The sequence below is a fragment of the Anser cygnoides genome, chromosome 1, assembly GCF_040182565.1.
Source record: "Anser cygnoides isolate HZ-2024a breed goose chromosome 1, Taihu_goose_T2T_genome, whole genome shotgun sequence".
Taxonomy (NCBI): domain Eukaryota; kingdom Metazoa; phylum Chordata; class Aves; order Anseriformes; family Anatidae; genus Anser; species Anser cygnoides.
In genome coordinates, this window is record NC_089873.1 from 92,908,367 (window position 1) to 92,932,228 (window position 23,862).

Genomic DNA, 23,862 nt, shown 5'->3' on the forward strand with positions numbered 1-23,862 from the left:
TTAAAGTGCTCCTTTAAAAATAAATGTTCAATCAGATCTAAAAGTAAAGGATTTAAATGTTCTATCAATCTTGAATGGAGTTTCTTACTTTCCATCAGAACAGGGTAAACTCCTTTTCCTTCGACTAGATGCATGATGTAAACCTGACAGACCATCTCAGAAAGTCAGCAACATTCAGAGTTACCTACATTTAAGTAATGGATCACATCCAGAAACTCAAGCAGCAGTTTTAGAGATGCATGTAGTAACCTTCATTTCATGTTACTGGAAATAGAGACGCAAAGACATAAAGCCATGCAGTGAAGGTCACCCAGCACGTTAGCTGCATCCCCTCCCACTCATCTTTTTGATCACGCTGAGGCACAGCTAAACAACAGCCTGGGTCATGCGCCCTGGCCTATTTGAAAATCCGTCTGCAAGGTTTGATTCTACTACAATACATGTTTCCATCTGGGATCTGGGCCCTTGGTAACAAGCAGTCTTCTGAGGGGAGCAGCAGGGAGGGAGGACGAAGTAACCTGGGCTCTGGGCCTGACTTCTTGCCCCATTGCTCACTGACTCAACATCCTGTGCCACCAGCGTGCATGAGAAACCTGCCGTTACCTTCAGCTCTGCCCTTCATCTGCCAGATCCACGCATCGGATGCGTGACTGGAAATTGTCAAGCAACATATCAGTTGGCTGAAGGAGTGATGTGGAAATAGAAGGGAATACAACTCGGTTATTTATATGAAGGAATACACATAGCTGCATCCAACTAGTTTTGATTTTCTAACTTTAAAATTATAACAAGGGGCAGATGTTCTGCCAAGGATGCAATTATTTTCACCATCTGAGGATCTGACTCAGGAGAAGAAATTTAATAAAGCGGGTTTGAAGCCAATACATCACTGGCACCATTACTCCACAGAAACACGGCCACACGGTGACCCTGCTATCGTCTGTACACTGAGAATGATTATCATGAAAGTCTGCCAGAAGAACATAATAGGAATAACGTACCTATCTGCTGGGTTTTGCCAATGCTAAAATTATTTTCTGGCTATTTTCCTTCCCCTCTTTACTTGCAAAAACTTTGCAATAAAGATGTTCTGGGTTTTGAGTGTTGTGTGTGTGCTCGTCAAAACTGAAAAACAAACAAAAGCCACAACACAAACAAACAAACAAACTTCTTGGGGCATTATGGCTCTAGATCCCTGTAGAGTTGGTATCTCTTCTACAGATCTAGTGTCTGAGTGATGCTGAGAAAATGCAGATGCTAACATTAAACACTTATTACCCAAAGTCTGCTATATATCCTTCCTGTCGTAACTGGCCAACTGAATGAGTCCTGCTACAGTCAAGGGAGACAAAACCCTTAAAATACCAATCAGGAGAGGCTACTTCAGGTTATTTTCTAATGGCCTGTAATGTGATTCGAGACATTCACAAGCCACTTCCTCCCCATGTTCTCCCTTCCAAGGAAAGCTATCAGGAAGTCCTTGCATTTATTAGGAATCTCCGATCAGACCACAGCAGTTGTTTGTTAACCCCTCGGGATGTTCCAGGAAGATACTATCAATATCTAATTGTCTGGTTTTGTTCTTTCACAATCCATCCAAAGACTGAAAAATGAGAATGAGTAAGCTAGTCTTCTGCCATCTCTGAGGACTTTTTTATTATTATTATTTTATTGGGGGGGTGGGGGTACAGGGGAAACAAAACTTTCAGTAAAAGATGAACTAAAAAATAAGAAGGAAGGGAAATAATGCTTCTGATAAATTTAATGATTGGATGTGAACTCAGGACAGCTCAGCTTCACGTCCATCCTCATTACTTCATGCAAACTGAGTTCCAATACAAGCTTAGATAAAAGTTCTCTGTTGCTCCCAAGGCATCCAAACCCTTCTCTCTGCAGTCCTGTCCTTGACTAACAGTCTTATTATGTGGCCAGTAAGGCTTTCCTGATTCAGCAGGGTTTTTGTCAGGACAACCAGGCGGTTGTCAGATCTTAAAGCTGAAATACACAAGGAAAGGGCTCTCCAGGGCAGTACCTGTCAGCAACACTTAGTGCCCTGGGATCACATTGTATCCCATAAGCAAGACACAAGTCATCGGACTGAGTCACTGAGCCTAGAGTCCTGTTCTTGACAGTGATGCTTTCAAAGCTCCTTCAGGCTGTGCTCCATTCCACTTGTTCCACCTTGTGGTTTTTGTTCTTTGTACCTCCCGTTCAAAGATAACACCTGTGCCTACTGTCTGAGACCTCTAGGCTTCTGGAGAATTGCCCGCGCTCCTGTCATTAAGGCAAGTTTTAGTGTTTGACATTTCAGGAGATGGCTTTGAAGGGAAAACCTCCACAAACTTTGTGCAGAGAAGCCTCTGTTCTTCTGTGTCCCTGTAATTCATCACTCAAAGCAGGAAGCCTGAGCGACATGCTGCCTTATGAGAGGACCGCCTCCTCCTTATCATTGATCATAGCATCGCAGTGTGTCCACAGCACCTCTGTGGGTGGAAGATGTGCAGGCATGACATAAATCACCTCAGACTTCCTAGCAATAACGTGACCCTGAGGCAACATATTCTGTACATTAAAAAAAAATTATATGATAGCCTGATGTGACTTTGTCAGACCCCGTGTAAGACCTAGCCTGAGGGAGGAACGTGCCTTGCAGCTGTTCCATAACAACTGTCTTTTTACAGTGAGTTAATTATCTACAGATACTGAGTGTTTTGAAAACATGAAACAAGACCAGCTGATTTGAAAAATAACATTAAAACAGGCTTAAAAAATTCATCTCTAGATGCCTCTTACACTAAGTAACTCTAGGTGACAATGCTGCTTACAGCAGCCACAAGGAGATACAAAGGATGGTACTGTAAAATCTCTCAGGAGTTTGGGGATGGACATATTACCTAGGTGAGATCTTACAAATAATGATACTCAAACACTCCCAATTACACTCACAGACCACATACACTCCATTTGCCTTCATTCTGAACAGTGCAGTATAACTTTCCAAGGCTCTGTGCTCCACCAGACTGAGCTCCTGCCTTCCAAGGCAATGCGCAGGGGTTTTGCATCCTTATGCTGTAGAGATGCATGGTGAACTTTATCAACTGGTCATTAAAGATCAGCTTCCAATATGCCTGCTACTCAATTACCCCATTAGAATAGAGATGATGAATATGGACAGCAGTTTTAAATGCATAGCCAGTCTCTCTTTCCATGAAAGAAAATCAGACACTGATAACTTCAGCTAATTTTGGTCAGGAGAATAGTTCTGATCCTGAACATTCCCCAAAAAAGTTCTGCCTTTTATAAATACAGATCCAACAACCCTTCAAGACCACAAAATTCACGGAGTAAAATGCAGGGCAAAGTGCGGACCTTTGAGTTTTTAGATGTGAGTGTTCAGTTCATTTCCATCTCTGGTTTCAGTCCAGAGCTTCCTAAAAAGTAGAGGTCAGCTGTAACAGACATGGACTGAGTTGTGGAACTGAGATTTGCATGTAAAATCTGCCCATAGCACTGTTCCTCTTCTCATGCTCACAGCTGGGCAGAAAAAGATCCACAAGTCTGCATCAGACACCTACTCATATTTAGTATGCACATATAAACATACAGCTTTACTTTGATTTCACAGAGGGGGGTCACACAAGAGGGAGTCATAAAGTAATATGGTTACATCCTTTTTTTTCCTAAGACAGCTGTCGGAGCCCCAAGAGAATGCTACTGTAGCTTCTAATGAATTTTGGGTGGTGTAATAGTTCATGCAAAGGTGAAAATGGTAGTGAAAACTAAATAAGTTTATTTTTCCTCAGAACAAAGAAATATATTAGACCCAGTTCTTGTTTATTTCTTAGAATTCTTTTACAGAATCACAGAATCACAGAATCGTCTAGGTTGGAAGAGACCTCCAAGATCACCTAGTCCAACCTCAGCCCTAACACTAACAAGTCCTACACTAAACCATATCACTAAGGGCTACATCTAAACGTCTTTTAAAGACCTCCAGGGATGGTGACTCAACCACTGCCCTGGGCAGCCCATTCCAATGCCTAACAGCCCTTTCGGTAAAGAAGTTCTTCCTAACATCCAACCTAAACCTCCCCTGGCACAACTTTAGCCCATTCCTCTTTGTCCTGTCACCAGGCACGTGGGAGAACAGACCAACCCCCACCTCTCTACAGCCTCCTTTAAGGTACCTATAGAGAGCGATGAGGTCACCCCTGAGCCTCCTCTTCTCCAGGCTGAACAATCGCAGCTCCCTCAGCCGCTCCTCATAAGACTTGTTCTCCAGACCCCTCACCAGCTTCGTTGCCCTTCTCTGGACTCTCTCGAGCACCTCCATGTCCTTCTTGTAGTGAGGGGCCCAAAACTGAACACAGTACTCGAGGTGCGGCCTCACCAGAGCCGAGTACAGGGGGACAATCACCTCCCTAGCCCTGCTGGCCACACTGCTTCTTATACAGGCCAGGATGCTGTTGGCCTTCTTGGCCACCTGAGCACACTGCTGGCTCATATTCAGCTGCCTATCAACCAGTACTCCCAGGTCCTTCTCCGCCAGGCAGCTTTCCAACCACTCATCTCCCAGCCTGTAGTTTTTAATAATTTTAAAATTTAAAATTTAAAATTTAATAATTTTAAAATTATTATGGATGACTCACCTTTTCCAATGTACCTCTTCTCTCCACTACTATGCTTTTATAGCAGTATTTAAGTTTAAAGGGATCAAACTGAAAGTGCATGCTTTATTTTCCAAACACGTCTAATTGATGCACCTAAGAAATGGTGTTTTCACTATATCCAGGCTAGGTGTTTTATATCTTCATACATATGGCAAAACAAACACTTTTCACCTAAAAGCATAGCTCACCTCTACCCTGAAAGGACTCCACCAATTCTTCCTATTGTTTCTATATTGAAGCTGACAACATGCATGCCAATTAGTAACATACATGGTTTTCCTCTTTCTTCATCTCTTATTGATGTCAATCTTTTCTTTTTTTACTCATGAAAGCCTAGAGAACTGTGAGGACTAAGTCCTCCATGGGTCATATTCTTGAAGCTTATCCTTTTAGCTGACCTCCTTTTAGTCTGAGCTCCATGTCAGCTGGCATTTCTTTTCGGAAAATGGAGTCAAAAAGTACTTGCACCAAGTTTTATCCAGTCTCGTCAATACATTGAAAAGTGGCAAAAATAACCTTTTTGCCCTGGAAGAAATTGCTTTGTATCTATACCCTATAATGCAATCAGCCACCTTTCACAATATCATTGAACCGAGAATTCGCTGAGTTTAAACAGTAGGCGCCCCTTTTTCTTCAGGGCTATTCCCCAGAGGAACCTCTGATCTGCTTGCCTTTTATATTTGTACCCTTCCGCACAGCATCTGATTTAATTCTGCTCTGTGTCCTCTACACACCTGCTACTCAGGCCTCTCTGGTGGTTTCACAGGACTCTACACAGGCACACATCTTCCACTAAACCCGCTGGACCAACCGTATCAAACACTGCGAGTGTTCTCTCTGACTTGTGTTTGTGTTCAATGCACCAAGCAGATTCAGCCCCTTCTGGTAGGCAGTAGATATCTAATGACTCAAAGAAACACCAAAATGCAAAAGAGGAAATTAAGGGAACTGCTACCTTGAAATAAGATGGCGTAAGTTTATAATCATCCAGGTGTATGCCCAGACTAGGTAAGTCCTTGGGTTTGACGAGGATCTGATGATTTATTTTGTAAAAGCTGTTGCAGTTGAATAAGAACCAGGAATTTAAATTTCCCCTGAAAACAACTGAGAAAATTGACAAGATGTTTCTACTCAGATTGTTTCAGCTCTCTTGCTTCTCCCTACTGTTTCAAGCGCAATGGAAGGAGGACTACCTATAAATAGGTCTTACACAAACCATGCACAGGAAGACCACAAAAAATGGTCACAGGACAGACGATCAGAGGACACAAAAATTCCCAATCGATAGATATGCATACAGCATTTACATTATTAATCAAATCTAAGTCAATTCAGTTCAACTGCTTCTGAGCAAGGGTATTCTTCAAGTCCAAAAGTATAAAGCTTTGAAGTAAAATCAGGAAAAACATTACAGCAGCAAAATCGCCATCAGCTTTGCAAACCCTCCAATAAGCACACATTCCTACAACTTTCTTTTTCGATATTTTTTTTAAACCGGTGTTGTTCTGCGTCTTTGCTATGAGCAAAAAGCAATTTTCCACCATTTGTCCAATGCAGGAGAAAAATCGAAAAGGATAAATTTTACTTTCTGCACCAGTGGGCTCAAACCAATTCACACTTCCTTCATCAACAGCTTTTTATAAGTGTTTGAAAGAAGCAAAGGAATGCAGGCCGTGAAGCCAGAAGAGGGAGAAAATGGTTACTAAAACTTGCAGGCTAAGAACTTTTTAAGTAGATTAATTTCAGGTTGATAAATTTAGCTTCTAGTTAATTATTTTTTTTATTAAAAAAAAAAAAAGGATCTCCCTTGCTGAAGAAAAGAGAGGTGGATTTTTGTTGTGTTAGCTCTTTGAAAGCACATTGGAACAAGGAGGCTTCAAACCCATCAGAATGGTACCCAGCCCTGGCCTGCCTCTAGTGAACAGGCTAGAGAAGCACCAACATCTCAGTGACTTCAGCTTTTTCCTAAACACAATCCTGCCCAACACTAGATTTTAGCAGAAGACAGTCCTTTAGTGGACATTTTCTAGGGAATCTAATTTATTTATTTATTTTAATCCCTTACTCAAGCCATAACACTTTCTCAGTTTCTTTTTCTGTCTGGCTACATGGCTCAGCATCTGCCTGCCTCACATCGGACCCTGCACTTAGCCATAAGAAGGAAAATTTTCCTCCCTCTAACTACCACAAAGCCTTGGTACCAGAATTAGAATCCCTTGCTTCAAGTGCTATGCAAACAAATATTTCCTTAGAGTCCCTCAGGAAAGCCAGTCCACAAAAATAATTTGGTATAGCCAGAAAATTATGCCAGCCTCTGGACTTCAGGTTGCAACGACACCTGACCCATTGCTTTGTCAGGCCCCTCTCAAACTAAGCAGAAAGGATTTAAATGTCCCCTTTGAAATCCTCTCCACCAAACACCTGGAAAACATGGACTGCAGTCAAGCAGAATAAAGTGTAGAAGAGCAATGGAAGAGTGAAATGTCTGGAGAAGTGGAAAATTCTCAGCCACACCAAAGTCCCTCTGAAATCCAGGCATGTGGAGAAGACATAAGGAGTCAGTTAGTCTGCCTGCACTTCCAGCAATTTGGTGAACTTAAAGGGCAGGGATAATTTAGCTCATTAAAGCATGAATCCCTATAGGGTCTGACACCGCTGGGAAAATGCCTTTGTGGAGTGCTGCCCTTGTGCAACAGGCAGGTAGAAAAGGCTTGAAGTGGCCTCAAAATCTCTTGCCTGGTGGAGCAGCTGGCCCCGTTACCGCCCTCAGCTGCACACCAACAGGAATTTTCCATCTGTAAGAGGACCGATTCAGTGCCCCAAGCCTTTCTGCCCGAGTAGGCAAAAGTGTCAGCGCATGGCATCTGCAAAAGGAGGAAGAGAGAAAGAGAAAGAAGCCGGGGAGGAAGGGAGGAGAAAAGGGAGTCTGGGCGGCAGCAGCCTCTGTTCTCCTTCCTGTGGTTATGTGCTGCCAAAGCAGCTGACATGTCTGCACCCTACCGCAGCTGAACCAGAACGATGCCTACAGCTGCTTTGATGCCGACAGACTGCTGCCTGCTGGCACTGCTCTAACCCGTGCTTCCCATGCCAATTAAGATCACTGCGATATTAATTTATGCAAAATTTATGCCATCTTTTCTGTACTTATAGCTCCATCCTAACACCTGTTGGGGTCTTGCTGTCTTTCGAAATGGGAGCTCTGCAGGGCAGAGATTAATTTAACAGTGTCTAGCACAGTGCAGCCCTTATCCCTGCCCATTATCACCACTAAATATCAGAAAAGCAGATTATAGTTGCTTTTCCACACAGACTTAATATCTTTTGCCTGGGGCAAAATAGAGGCCGGTCTCCGTGCTCAGCCACGAGAGAAGACCTCAGTAATTTTCAGTTTAACAGCCTGCAATCCAAAGTAAGCCCTTGCAGGCAACCTTGATCGTGCTGAGCTCAGGGAGGGCTTTCAGACGTCTGTCATCCCATTCGAAGGACAGAGAGGACTCGGTCAGTTGGACAGCATGGTATTAAGGAGGCAGCAGGTAAACTCTTTTCCCCTCCTCAAACTGCTGCCTGTTCTCAGAGCAGCCAGGCTCTGGAAGTGGCTTATTTTCTAATAGTCGTGGACTGTTCTGAAAGCAGATGTTTTCTCTGGGAAAAAGAACAATAAATGGCAGCAGCTTTTCTACGCAAACTGCAATAGACTGACAGCTCTTTTCATTTCCTGAGACCTCTCTCAAGAATCCTCCAGTCAGTAGAGATTAAAATCGACTTGTTCGTAATACAAGAAGTCAAACAGGACACACCACCCAGCTGTCCAGCTGCCTGCAAGTCCACCGTGCATTTCACTAGACCCTTTCAGACAGGGTAGAGCCCATCCTTGTAAGCACAGTGTGTACAGGTGCTCTTTAACACAACCCTCAACAAGAAGTTCTCTTACAGAAAGCAGGAGTGGGAAATCCCTGTACTCAGATGCAGTCTACTTTGGTCCTGTTGCTGTAAAGCTGTTTCAGGATTGCCAGACACTCAGCTGCAGGAGTTTTAAGTCACGACTCTGGTGCTCTTATTTTCCTCTCAGCTTTTGAAAGCTGGGGAACGGGGGAAACCTTTGTCTCTGTTCCCTTGTGGGCTGGAATATCAGTTTCTAAAAGAGGATGAAAGATTCCCACGTTATGACAGCAGTTTGGAGACCTGATGCTGTATGCAAACCACCATAAAATACTTAACACCTGACAGCATTGGTGCTTCACATGGCTTACTGATTCTTAGCAAAGCTATGCTAGCTCTCAGCAAAGGCACTGGAGCCTCCAAGGGAGACTTCCTTTCTGTTCATTTTTTAAATAACCCTATGTTTCAGAAGCAGGAGAGAGAAATAAATGGAAAATGGTAGATGTCAAATTTTGCTGCTGTAAGAACTGAGGTCAGTGCATCCTTTTTTGGTATTTTCTCCTCTATTACACCAAGCATACTAAGATGTCTCAGTTCATAAAACTCCAAGCACCTTATTTATTTGCTCAGGGGAGAAGAAAAAAGAAAACCCCACTCAAACCTGCTGAAAATGAGGCTGTAACCACCACCATGATGCAAGCAGAAGTTTTCATTGTCTTCCATTCCACCACAGAGACGGATTGTGTCTGTTCTGCTGGCAAGGCAAAGTAAGACTGAACATTGAACTTGGTTTTCTATGCATCACGTGGTAGTATATAAACTGCGCATTTAGTGATTTGTATAATTTCACCAAAAATCATGTTTGATGTCTCTGTAGTCTCGACCGTTCTCATCTCAGCGACATAACCCAGAGAGGAAATAAACATAGACAGAAAATTAAATATAGGCAAGAAGGGAGGGGAGAGTACATACCAGTTTCTTTACATAAGGAAAAAGGAAATGGGCACCACAACATGGAAGTGTGAAGATATTTAAAGAGCCTTTGTCAGAATGGGGAAGACAAAACAAGGAATGTGGCTTGTGAGCTTCAGATCCACTGGAATAGACGAATTCCAGGGAACCATGCTGTGGTAAAAGCAGGGACACAGAGCCTTTCATATGATCAAAAGGATGAGGAGAACAGTCCCCAAAATAAAGATGGAGAAACAAGAGGCACTAGAAAGACCCTTGACCACGGTTAAAATACTGTTCCTCTTTTTCTGTACTATCGCCACAACAACTTGGGAAGTCAAGTAAACATTAGAGTTGCTTACACCTAAAAACTGTTGAGGGTTGTACATTTAGATCCTGTGGGGACAAACAGAAAGCAAAGACAAACCACTAGCACATGGGAACACTTGGTCTGGGAAGCAGCAATGGGACATAGCTATTTTTAATGTTATTTAGGGCCCATCACTAATGTGTTGAAGAAAAAACAGCTCCTGAAGAAATAGGAATTCCACAGAGTAACTAGACTGTTGTTAGATATCAGACTCTATGGGACTGATCACATCCTTATCTGCAAAATAAAGTAATGCCTACTGAGCAGCTCTTCTGGAGTCTCAGATGGCAGATAAAAGGAAAGAATAAAGGTCTGTTTCTGTTAGCCTTGATGTAGCACGTGTGTGACATTCCACTGATGCATGTGGTATGTGGTAATAAAACAATGTGCAGTAATGACTCCATGAAACAGCTCCAGAAAGCAGTGCCCCAAGAAATCCCCAGATGAAGACAAGTCTCTGAGGAGGCTGCACTTTGTGGCACACTCACCTGATCCTACTTCTTTTCTGAAATTCTAAATAGTCCAGAGTACTTTGGAGTAACGGCTTAAGTTTAAAGAAAAGTTGTGGGATATTTAATTGGCCTAATTTCACCCTCTGGTTGAGAAGAGAGCAGAGCTTGGTATTTCTCAAAATTCACTCCCTCCCTCCCTCCTTTCTAACAACTTCTGTGAATGAAACACAGAGAAAGATTTTATCTAAATTATCAACAGGTCAGTTTTTCTGCTTTTTCATCTGATTTTTCATTAAGTTTCTGTTTTTACCCACATCTATCCACTCAGTATGTCAATGATATATATGTATGTTAGTCTCAGCTGGGCTCGTGGAGCTTGTCACTGCATACTTTCACACGACTGGGAGGGCTCCCATTACAGCCTGGTTTCTCCAAGAGCAGCCAGCTGGCTGTTCTGGTGCACACACCTTGCTTACTTACGTGCTGCCATGATGTCAACCTGTTTCTTCAGCCGGGATTTGCGTAGAGTCTGGTGTATGACACTGGAGACCCTCTCTTTTCAGGAGCAATCTCTTCAGAGATTTACTAGGCTCAAGACCACTTTGCACAACTGATGTAGGATGAAGCAGACAGCACAAAGCGATGAATTTGGGTTTGATTGTGTAATCTATAGGACCAGCAACAAAACTAGCTGTTAAGCAATTAACTTTTTTGGCAGGATCATAAAATTCTAAATACATGCATACTTCTTAAAATAAAGGGTGATCAGAGATATTTAAATAATTGCAACTGTATAAAAATAGGCCTGGATAACTTGTCACGATCTCTAATTCCAATACTAATGCAGGCAAATGAAAAAGAGGAAATCCCGTTCACCTTGAAGAAAGTCTACAGACTATTTATAGCTGTTCTTTGTTCTCAGTTTCAACCCACAGTTCCCCATATCACTTCTATGGAGCCCATAATTCCAGCTGCAAATAGAAGTGTATTGCAGTCCCAAATATATAAATATATATATATAAATATATAAAAACTCTCAACATTTCCAAATCCTAAAACACAAGCTATATTCATTCCTTAGCTCTCTTCCTATGCTTTTGTCCATTCTTAAATTCTTCATGGCAAGACTTCCCTCTCACGGGTTGTTTATAGGAGTGCAACCACCCGGGAAGCAGCTATGTATTCTGTTGGCAAAACCAGAGACCAGTTAAATAGTTTTACCAGAAACAGCATGGTACAATACAAACCAAGAACCAGATGGAAAACCAGGATGTCTGGGCTTAGTTCTCAGCTTTGCTACTGATTTGATAAGATCCTGGCGCAAGTGATTCCTTATCTATATGCTCCTGCTTTCCCACCACCCACCCCCATCTCTAAGACTTCTCTATTTATTCTTATTTACTTTTATACAGTACTTTCAGAGCTGCAGAGGAACAAAATACTAATATTCTGGAAATCATAGAAAAAAAGAATCATACCCCTTCAACATTTGAGTGAAAATCAAAGGCCCAGATCCTCTGAATCCCAAGAAAAAAGATTGTATCCCTTCAACTTCAGTTTACTTCTACAGTCATCACGAAAATAAAGCCAAATTTTTAGTGTGTGCCTCAGCTTTTTGTCAGACATAGGCCATTGTTTATAAGCACTGGCCAGTATAAAAGCACAGATATATCTAATTAGGCCAATGCCTTTCTATGCCAGAAGGCTATCTTGACCTGGAGAAGGTTGTTTGTTTTTCCTCCTAAACTATGATTTCAGTTATTTCCCCAATCAAATTAAAGCATAGCATACTTCTTTCTGCTCAACTTCTTGTTTGTTATGAAAGTGTGTAAGAAAGTCTCAGTTCACAGTCTGAGCAACTGCAATAGGAAGGGAAGAAAGCTGAAAGAAAGCAATAACTTGCTTTCCGGTAATCATTAACTCTCCCCATTGGTCCTCTCCCTAGGAGGGAGGTAGAAAGAAACTTTCTGCTTCAGTCAAGATATTTGAAGTGCAGAATCTGCAATTACTTGGCTGAATTCAATGTAGATATAAGAAGTCTGTTTCCTCAAGATCTTTTTTTTTTCTTCATTTTATTTACTTTAAACAGGAAAAACCTTAAAAGAAGACATCAAGATTAATCACTTAGATTGTTTACAAATCCTCTGAGCTGTGTATTCACTAAGTCTTGGCATCCAGTTCAGTTATTTTGCAGCTCTATGAATTACTTAACAATTGCTTCTCAGTTGCTGCTGTATTGATACAACACGGAGAATATCGGGAGAGTGGGGAGGGCACACTGCAGCATCAGCACACTTTCTGCTTGAGGGGAGCACGAGACAACGAGACATTACACAGCCATGCTCGTTCACACCTGTAGCACAGGGAGCAGCTGGCATACAAGACTTCTGTGTGTTACTGACAGGTCTGATACATGTCTATGGTCCCACTTAGAAATACATCACAAGTGATGGGGGTCCAAAACCGTGAAAGTCAAGTTAGTGAGGTTGTATCACTGTCCACAAAGTTGCATTAGGTCTAGCAGCTGGCGGTATCTTTTGGAAGACTACCAAAAAAAAAAAAAATAACACTTTTGTTATTGTGCTAGTCCTAACATTCCTACTGATAAAGGTGTTCATTTAATTTGCAAGTAAGATTGGCCCTAGAATTGGTGGAATAGGCTGCAGGCACCTCTGACCACTAAAACATTCTCCCTTTGATCTCATGTTTTCTCTTTCTTCTGGCCATCTGGAAGTAAGGAAGAAAACTGAGCAGAAATCTGAGCTTTAATGACAGAAGGAAAGTTGCTGATACAGGACAAAAATTAGCAGATTCGTCTAAGTCAAGTAAAGAGCAACAGAAACGTTTTGAAATGCATAAAAATGCGATATTTTGTCACCAGGAGTGAGTCAAAGCAGTAAACTGCTTCATCAATACTTACTGCATACAGAATTCATTAGAAAGGTAGCAGCAAAATCTGCCACTTTCACAGAAAAAAAAAACAGTGCATTCAAAAAGTTTTCTTAAAGAGCAAGAATTCATTCCACCAGTATCTGCCAACCATCACATATTAAGCAGTTCAGTACACACAATTATTTAGGACTCATGAATGTATGAAGTCTCGTGAACACAAGACATCCTTTTTCCCATAAAGCTCACGTGGTGGATATCTGAGGGAAATAAGCCAGTGCACCAAAGAACCTCCTGCTACCTTCCAAAATGAACTATTGTCACTCTGCTGAAATAAAATTTCTGTATTCACATAGAGCAGTATGATTTCTGGTGGGTTTTGTTTGTTTGTTTTTGTCTTTAATTTTGCTTTGTTAAAGATACTTCACTGCAATTCTGGTTTCGTTCTTAATTCAAAGCCTTTCTTGAAAGGGAACCTCCACCCTTCACACATTTCTAATAGTGAGCCCTACAGGACAACACTTCCACACCATTTTTTCCTATTGCTGCCATCTTTATACTGATTAGTGCCTGTAGCCGTTTTCTTCTCTGACTGGTGAAGGTTTTAAACCATGTGTTCAAATAACTTGCTGAAATAAGACCAGGGAGAGTAAGTGATTACAATTCTTTTCTTCCCTCTCACTTTGCCAGATTGTACTATTAACATGTAATTAGGAGTCTAATTTTTAGTTAGGTATTTAAAAAACCCTCAAGCAAAGAGTTTTAAATTATTAATGAGCCTTTTTTAAAAGGCAAACTGAAATAAGTGTACCCTCTTCTCCACATATTTAATGGTTATAATGGTTTAACACATTATTCATTCATTACTAAAGAGAAGTTTGCAGAGAAAGGCAATATTTTGTTTAATTAGAAGTACTAAACTTCCCTCATAGCCATGATGGTCTACAGCTATGAAAACTGTCTTCACTAAGTATCAGTATTAAACTGCACAGAGGAGTATATTTTTCAAATGCAGGAAGGTGCCAATAGGCCTGTAGAGGTGTTTTTTCACCATAGTTGGTGCCAGAGGTGTTAGAAAGATCTTGCTGTCACATACGTACCTGTTAGAGCACTTAATCACAAACATGGTTAGAGACACAGGGGTACCACAAAGGACATTCATTCATACAATCCTAAGAGGCTGTTCCTTGTTTGCTATCCCATAATGAATTTGGCAGCTAACTTCTTTTTTGATTCTAGTGACAGCAGGCAATTTTACCACAGAGGGAGGACCTACAAAGTCAACTGATGCTTGCTCAGCAGGACTGGGCCCATTAAGAACAGTGATCCATGAAGTGCAAAATGTTTCAGCCTGCGAGTACAACACAGGGTTGTGAGCTGAGGTAGGTACTTCTCATGCCCAGAAGATTCCTTATTTGTTTAAAGCACACAGCACTTCTTCCTCTCAATCTATGCATGTCTCCTTGCAAAGACCCACCAGCTTGGGTGAGATTTATGAAACCTCACTTCTTCATGAGGCCACCACCTGTAGATACACTGCAGATACCAGTTTTCATTAACAGGGGTTTCAGGGCATTTAACAAAATACAGAGTAGCCCCCTTTTAACTAGTATGTTTCCAGGCTGAAAGCTGTCCACGGTGAATCCACAGAGTTTGTTCCATACCCTGACACTGTGTTCAGAAATATGTAGAAGATAATAAAGAATGTCTGTTTCACCAGCATCTCTTCACGAAGTTTTATTTAAGCAACACAGACCAACATCTAGGTTACTGTACTTCTGATTGTACCAAAATCTCATCTTTTAATTAAAAAGTGAAATAGCAGCAGCAAGAAATGGAAAGCTTGTGAATAAAGCACAACGCATACATCCAACCATGTTGGACACAACTAGTCTGCTTCCTTTTGTAGCATTTTCCTGACTTCTGGCAGCTCCTTAAAGCATTTCTTGGCCCCTTGAATGAGTTCTGCTAGGGGATTATTTCCACATATGCTTCTCTATGAGGCCCCTGATATTAAATCCCAAAAGTTCTCCTATCATAACAGGAAGAAAATGGAGAAAACTCATCTATTCACATCCATAACGACTATAACTTAGTAAAGAACAGCTATTAGCATAAGGGTCCCCTGCTAAGATAACAGATCCCTCTGTAAAATAGCTACTCCAAATTCAGGGCAGGTCTATGCCACAGAAGCAGGGCCACGAACATTTTTATCTCAAGCTGTCTATAGGACCAGATGAGCATAAATCAGCCTAGTTTTCTTTCCATCTGGGATGCAGCATGTATACTTGCAGATATTAGGGGATTTTCTTACAGCAGCATGCTTCCCCAAGCGTTCCCTTCACTTACAGTGCTCTACCAGCCAAAGTGGCCTTGCTAACAATCTTACAGCTGTTTACATTCTTAGAAGAAACAAGCCAAACTAAACTGTTTCCACTCATGCAAGCATAAGAACTAATTTTTAAGGTAGTACATTATGCTACAAAATTTATGAAGAAACTTCACATTAGGTTCCCCAAATCAATATAAAAATAATTTCAAAAGTTTTTTTAGCCAGGATGTATACTTTGTTATGGGAACTGATTTTGAATCCATCTTTGGAATACACACCACAAGGTTCCACAGCAGTCTATCCTAAAAACAGGACAATCTGATGTTTTCCTTAAGAACCCAGCTGATGAAAAAGTAAGATTATTAATTGTGTATGTACATCAAACTGGGAGTGATTACCAATATGTTGGAGGATAGAAATAGAATTCAAAGTTATCTTGAAGTGAAAGATAGGTCTGAAAAAGAAGGATGCAATTCAACTGGGAAAGAGCAGGTTAGTGCACTGAGGCAAAGAATGTCAGCTAGAAAAGCGCAAAGCGGGAATAAATGTGTAAAAAGGCCACAGATTAAGTTTGAGTAAAAGGATCTCAAGCTCCAGATGCCTCTGAACTCGTAACACCCCCTGCCATAATGCCTAAAACTGACAAACAAGCTAAACCTCAAAGCAAGCCATGCAGAGTAGATCAGTAGCCATCCCCACCTGCCCAATGACACTTTAAAGCATTAGGTTGTCAACATGATCAAGCATGAAAATCCCTTAAGTCACAGCCTTCAGTTGTGAAACATTTGGAGATTTAAAAATGGTTGTACTTGGCTTCTTCAGGAATACAGTGCAAAGCCTGCCTCTTTCAAAAACCTCCTCCTAGCGATCAAGGCTTCAAAGGGCAATTCATCTTTAATCCCCACAGATACGCAATATGAGAAAATTGTAAGCCATATAGCAGCAGTAAGAAAATAAAGCCGGCATAAACAAACTCGTAAGTGAACCTCTAGTCTGGGTCTGAGCCTACTACGATGGTGAGGCATGTGATAAGAGACATGAGGTGCTACTTAAGGACAATGGTCTATCATGGTTTTTTCTTCCAACTGCATTTAAAAAATTTAAGTATACTAGCATTTTTTTCCTTCTTCACTTTCTGTGAAGAAACATACCGTAAGAAAAACAACCTGACTTGCATAATGATTTATTGTGTGGCGACAATTCCATTAAAGAAGTGGGATTCCTAGTAAACAGGAATTAAGGATGGAGCAATGATCTATTCATCTCGTTGCGTGGGTATTTGAGACCAGCAAAAGATGTCATCTCTCTTCGCTGCTCCCATAGCTCAGCACCACATAAGCACTCCTTCTCCCCTTGTTTGCCCCCGGAAGAGCAGCTCATACCATAAGCATGTACAAAATCTTGTTCTTTGAAAGATAAGCAGGTAAATTATTAAGCATTAATTAGTAGACATCTACATTATTTCTTTTCTCTTGTTCACAGCTTCCATGGATTTACAAGACTTGCACCACGCTTGCACAATGCATAACCTGGCTCATATAAAGAAGAATGGGTAAGATGCCCCCCATCACACCCATTCTAAGTTCAGGCCCATCCTCCTCACTTATCATAGTGGTATCCTGCTGTCCTTACTTTCAATTTACGCTAGCTTGAAACAGCTTCAGTGACGCTGTATCTTTGCTTCATTTTCCCCTTAAGTAAATGCCAGGAAATAAAGTCACTAATCTGTCAGAAGTCTGGATTTCAAAATCATACTCATCACCTCCTCACAAAGAATTATTTTTCCTGTAATCGGTGCCAAGTAATTCCTAGGAACATTAGTACAGAGGCTCATTGGGATTCATATGTGAATGCAATGTTTAATAATTTAGTTAGAGAACACTGTCATCTCTGTAAATGTTTCCTGAAGTCCTTGATTATTAACGTTTATGTTGTTGCAATTAATGATGAGCATTCTTGAGGGTTTTGCTGAGATAAACATGACCTGTTTAAGCAAATTACTCCCCAAAAGCACAGATTTCAGTGTTTTGTTGTTGTTGTTGCTTGATTGTTTTTGTTTGGTTTTGTCCTACAGATGTTTGTCTTGGCACTGGTCAACCCACTCCTCATTTTCTGGCCGCGATGGTGATCCAGAGTATCTGCTTTCAGTTATTCGACACAGACACATGTATAACATTGTAAATTCACTGGGAATCACAAAACTGTGTTACCAGCTTTGAAAGGTTAGATAGAGCAATCAAATATAATCTGCTTTACTAGCTGTTGAAGGAATTCCACCATTCTGAGAGGTTGCTCTGGACTTGCACCAGCTCAGCAAAATGTTGATTCCCTGCAATAGCAGCTAGGCATGCTCTTCACTCAAGAAAATGCAATATCTCTAAAAAAAAAAATAAATAAATAAAAGATCAGCAAGCTCATAATTAAAAAATGAATACTTGCTTAAGTCTTTTCAGGACTGAAGCAGCTACACGTGCTCACCCAGGTTCATACTCCTGGCTACCTAGGAAAAAGAAGTATAACCTATACATGGACACCTGTGAGGGGAAAAAAACGTGAGGCTTATTACAGTGGTTACTAAAGTTCATCGTTCTTCAAACTATGACTCATGCTTTAAGCTGAAATTTATTACAGACATTAGTCTGGTCAAATAGTAAAAGGTACAATGCAAGACAGCTGTTTGACTTTTACTGATTTTAATATCACAACATACAGTGGGGGGAAGCTGATTTCCCTGAATCACTGGTGTTTAATGACATTGTGGGCATAGCTAGCAGTTCTCTATGGAAAGGTCCCAGCCCTTCCCCCCTTTCAAATCCTTAGAACAATTTTAACAGAGCAAATATCACGTACAGCATTTGGACTCATAAGAGCCTCTAAATGTCAGAGATATCAAAAGAAACCCAATGAAAAAGATCTATTGGAAAATAGACATTAGGGGGCAAATGAAAAGAACACATTTGCACGCCCCCAGACAGAGCTGTGAAGCAACCTCCTTCTCTTATCAATGTCATCATCACAATGACCTCAAGCTGCACCAGGGGAGGTTTAGATCAGACATTAGGAGGAATTTCTTCACAGATGGTCAAGCACTGGAACAGGTTGCCCTGCGAAGTGATGGAGTCACAACTCCTGGAGGTATTTAAGAGAAATGTGGACTTGACACTAAGGGACATGGTTTAGTGATGGGACTTGGTAGGTCAGATTGATGGATGGACTTGATTTTGAAGGTCTTTTCCACTCTAGCTGATTCCATGAAATGACTGGCACATGCAAAGAAACGCTATCACCAACTGGAGCTTTAGCTCTCAAACTGATAAAATTTACCTCTAACCAGATAAGTTTTGGTAGCCTACACTATCCAAGAAACTGGCATCTAGATTAATTCATAGCAATGAAACAGTCACCCAAATGTGGGACTGAGTAAGGTCACTATTAGTGGCCTACATGCTTTTTAGATGTTTTTTAGATGCAATGTTAACAGGTCAATAGTCCTTTTTATAACAAAGAGATGCAGCTTCATAAAAACAAAAGTGCAGCTACAAATATAAATAAGAACACTTAAAGAAAATAAACTGTCGTTTCTGAACTCACCCCCACAGTTTGTCAGCTCACAGACTTTGCATCCAACCTGTTGTCAATAATTAAAACCAGACTGTTCTGAAGACAGCCGGGGGGCTGCTAACTAAAATGAAACTACAGAGGGATTTGACAGACAAGCTCTAGCAAATCATGCTGTCACAGTTTTTAACCTTAATTCACCCAGCTGTCCACCCGTCTTTAGACAGTCAACAGGAAGGAATGCATCCATGTATCTCAATAGTTTCATTACATGTTTTGATGTCTTTGGTTCACAATTTTGAAGTCTGCTAAGTGGCCCACTGCAGTTTGTCCTGAAATCTATATAGGAACTCACTGGCTTCAAGTGAGACAGGAACAAGGCACAAGCCTTGTTATCATCACAGGAGTTGTCCACAGCTGCAGAGAGAAAGCACAATTTTGCTGCACTGCTGATTTATTCTCTCCTCTGTGTGGCTGCCACCCTGCATGCTTAGCAAGAGTAAGTCATTAGAAGCAGCTTCCACACAAACTTTACTAATGAAGTAAGAGACTTGTCACCCCAAACTTCAGCTGTCTCAGTAATTACTACGTTCTCCAGTAGAAATAATTGGATATTATTGATCAGAGAATAACAAATTAGCATCATTATTGCACATGAAATGCCTTCAAACAGTAAGTATTCTTTTAAGATTTTATTCCTCACAGCTAAAAACAGCAATTTAACTGCTACAGTTACTGGATTTCCCAAGAAGGCTCTTAAAGCTAATGCTTTTCTGAATATTTAAACACATGATTTCCATTGCAACTCAACACATGGTGGGCTCTAAGAATTCACTATTTCAACACTGTTTGGGACTCAGCTTTGTTGGCAACCTATTTGGAATCATATACAGCAGTTAGTAACACTGTGCTCCAGTAACCATGTCATTTTAACTCCATTGGTCATTATGCTCGCTCAGCAACACGCACTTCCTAGGTGGCTACTGCAGAGCTCAGCGCTTGGATCCAAGTAACTGCGACACAGTTTAATAATGCACCGTGTCCTGCTGCTTATGCACTCAGCATGATGCTCAAATACGAGCAACTGTGCAGAGGAGAAATAGGTACAGATAAAAACACAAATAACTCTGGTTTTGGTGTTTGGCCTTAGATAGCAACCGAACCTTTGAGGTTCAACTACATTTTGTTTATCATTTCTGTCCCAGCATTCATAGCTCCCTTCTGCGCATGTCTACAGCTGCTGCTTCAAGTGGTTAAGGAACATGAAAGCTTTGAATGAGAGTCTATGCATACAGGAATATGTCCTGGTTGCCACTCTGCCTTTGTTTCATCCCTGTGGTTTTGCACTCCTTACCCAAGCAAGTATGTTTATTATTACAGAAGCTGCAGGATCTACCTTAATATTTCAAGAGAGCATGACTAAAACATTCACTGCAGTACTTTAAATTAAGAACAGCCTAAATGCAGGAGCCTAGATGCACAAAAATGTAGCCATCCAAAGAGTTAATAATGCAGTCACTACGTTCCTGTAACAGAGGAAGCACATTCACAGAAAATGAGAGCCTATCTCTTGATGACGCACTACACAAACAACGTTACACTCATGCACTAGTCACATTTGTAAGATTCCTTGTGTTAGTAGGAGAGTTCAAGGCTGCCAACAATGGATATTTCCTAAAGGTCTCTCCTCCTGAGTCTTAGACACATACAGACACGCACACTCAGAATTGAGCAATTCATCCAGTGATGTTTCTCATTAATTTCATCCTAAAACTGGCTCATGAGAAAGCACTGGAGTGCAATGTGAGGGCTACAGCTGTGAGGAACATCCTGATACTCATGATAAATTCATAGCCTATATTCATAACCTGGTGATGTGAAACAAACTAACCTTTTTCTTTCAAGGAAAGGGAGAGGGAGAGAAGACAAGACACTCACAGGCACAGCATGTATATATTTCTGGAAATGTTTAAAAATGAAAAATGAACAAAAATGTGTAGGCAATTGCATAAGACCATTAAAATGGTGTAACATAAAACATGAATGAGAAGTCAACAAAACTCTGAAAATATCATGGAAAATCAGCCTAAATGGCTGACTTCAGTCAGCAGTATTTTACACAAGCTGAGAACCTGATCTGTTGTACTTGAAGTTCTGGGATCAAAAAAACCTATTATGGGTACTGATTAAGAGCCTCAAGATGTACCACATAAGTAACTGAGTGAATGAATCCAAAGCCTTATGCCTACTCCAACTCTAGTGAAAAAGCCAGAGGTGAAACTTATTGGAAATCATTATTTTTGCCCTATGAGATTTCATGACTTTGGAAGTAAACCTGCAACACCTAAAAAGGTGTGTGTGTCCAGAATGCTGTGGGACGTTAATAAAATTATTCTAACATTTCAGAATGGAATAAATCATGTTTGTCAAGAAGGAAAGATTTTAACTTTGCTAACTTCATGAGAAATTCTCTCTACTGCATTAGATCTTGGAATCTTAGTTTGATGCTATTTGTCCATTCCTTCTGCCTGACTCAGGGTCACTAGACAGGACTATATATGGCTTTGCCGTATTTGTAATATGACAGATTGCACCGAGCCAAAGCTAAGACACAATGCATAATGGATATTGTTGTTTAGAGAGAGAGCCCAACCCTTAAAAGCTAGCAGGACTTTCAAGATAACCAAACTCTTTCCATGTGGTGCTCTAATACCCTCTTAATTTGGAGACCAGTTTGGTACCAAACTCCGCTTGTCTGATTTGCGAAGCCAAGTATTCAGACTCCAGTCAGTCAGACCAAACTATTTCTTTCCAGTTTTCATATCACAAAATTAGATAAAATGATTGCTAAGTATTTTCTCCCACTGCAAACTTTCATCATGCAAAAACTGTCAGAAATCTCCCTGCCAGCTATAAATTTAAGTTATATTTACTCCCACGATAATTTTAAAATATGGTAGGTAAACAAAGCAGATTCCATAAAAACCTAACATTTTGAATTATTTTATTCTTAAAGCAGCAGTAGTGGTAAAGATTTAATTCGAATTAATGTTGCAAAAAGTACAAATTGTCAATTTTGTACCCCTTCTAAATCCTACTGCATCTTTTACAGTGACTTAATGGGGTGTTTACAAATCTCTTCAGCATGAATTTTATCAAAGAAGTGATGCTCTTCACGAGATCTAATACTACTCAAGCTTACTAAAATTAATATAAGACCTGGCTAAGGTTTTGGCCATGCAAAACCCTTTGCATTTTACTGCAGTTCATGTTTTAGATGGAGTGACTGAATACCAGTAAAGGAAGAACACAAAGGTTTTTTTTTTTTTATAAAAACATGGACATCACAGGACTGGTCTATTTCAGTTTCATTCTCACTGAATCTGGCCCCCAGCTAACCACCGCTTTGCTTCAGACTTCCACAGCTCCTCTCCATCCCTGTCTGAGCATCTCCTCCACCTTAAGCTCTACAGATTGGGGATACCATCAGTAGCTGGCACATGGCTGTATGACATTCAGCAGCTCCTGCGCCTTTCCCTTCAGCTTTCCTCTAGAGTAACCTTGCTTGATCATATCTCAGTTGCACTATGACATAATTCTTCAGAAGCTTGTACACTAACTGGGATGTCTGCTGAATCTGTCAAGAATTTATCTGTTGACTAATGGAGCTGCAGTTCCCACTTTCTCTCTCGTGGCATATTGCAACTCCCCACATACCATTTATAGGATATGGGGAACCATCCCTAATTTAAACGTTAAAGTGATGTGGGTTATTCATATCCATGAACTATTCTTTCCTCCCCTTGAGAGTTGTCTTGTAAACAAGACACCAAGATTAAATAAGGGCCTCAAAATACTGCAGTAATCTGAAGAATACATAGTGCTGCAAATTCTCGCTCACCCCCCATCCTGCTAACACACCCACAGTATTCCTCCATAAGTTAATAAGTTCGATTTACTGTTCTTGCACATGTTTGTAGTGACTGTAATCACAACTCATGTATTAGCAGTTTGCTGAGACTATAAAGATTAAACCATTAATCAGAACAAAACAGATGACCAATAGCGAGCATTTCAATAATGATCTGAATCTCCACCATGAATAGCTCAATGAGAAAGATTTGTTTCTGTAAAGTGTGGTTGAACACTTCCAAATTGCTAATATATTTCTGAAGTTATATCAAAAATGGAGTCAATCTACTGTATTACTTGCAGTTAAAAGCTTTATTTTATTTTAAAATAAAAAAATCAGGGTTCTTGCTCTTTATTCAAGAGTTCCACTTTGGAAAAGAGCTTGTTTGTGGGCACAGACTTCAGTACAAATTAAGAACAGATCTTCAACAGGGAAATACTATAGAGAGAAAAAAACTCAATATAAGTACTAGATATGATCCAATGCTGATTGGAAACAGCAGAATGACCCACCCTACGTACACCTCCTTTTGATCTCAGATGGAGCAAATCCATTTGATTTCACTGCAATTGAAAGCTTACTGTCTCAAAGTATTTGGTTTATAGCCCAAATTCCCAATCCTCTAACAGATTTATGAAGTATCATCAACCTTGGCTACAGTTTCTGTTCATCCATTAGTTTGCACCTAGCAGGAAAAAAAACACAGTGCTCTTGAAGTGGCATCCAGACAAAAGCAGAGGTCAGAAACTATTTGTAAATATGAAAGCAGTACAGAAAGCATCACTATGAGAGGTGTGGAGTGACAGAAAAACACCCATATACAACATTCATCAAGACGGTACCTTAAA

General features: G+C 40.6%; 1 long non-coding RNA gene across 1 annotated transcript in view; it reads right to left on the bottom strand.

Moving 5' to 3' along the window:
- Positions 1-15,941: 15,941 nt before the first annotated feature.
- Positions 15,942-23,862, bottom strand: part of LOC106038971 (uncharacterized) — a 62,907-nt gene continuing 54,986 nt past the window's right edge. The window contains exon 5 of the long non-coding RNA XR_010833732.1: positions 15,942-17,920. This is a non-coding gene — a long non-coding RNA (uncharacterized lncRNA). The remainder of the gene's footprint in view (positions 17,921-23,862) is intronic.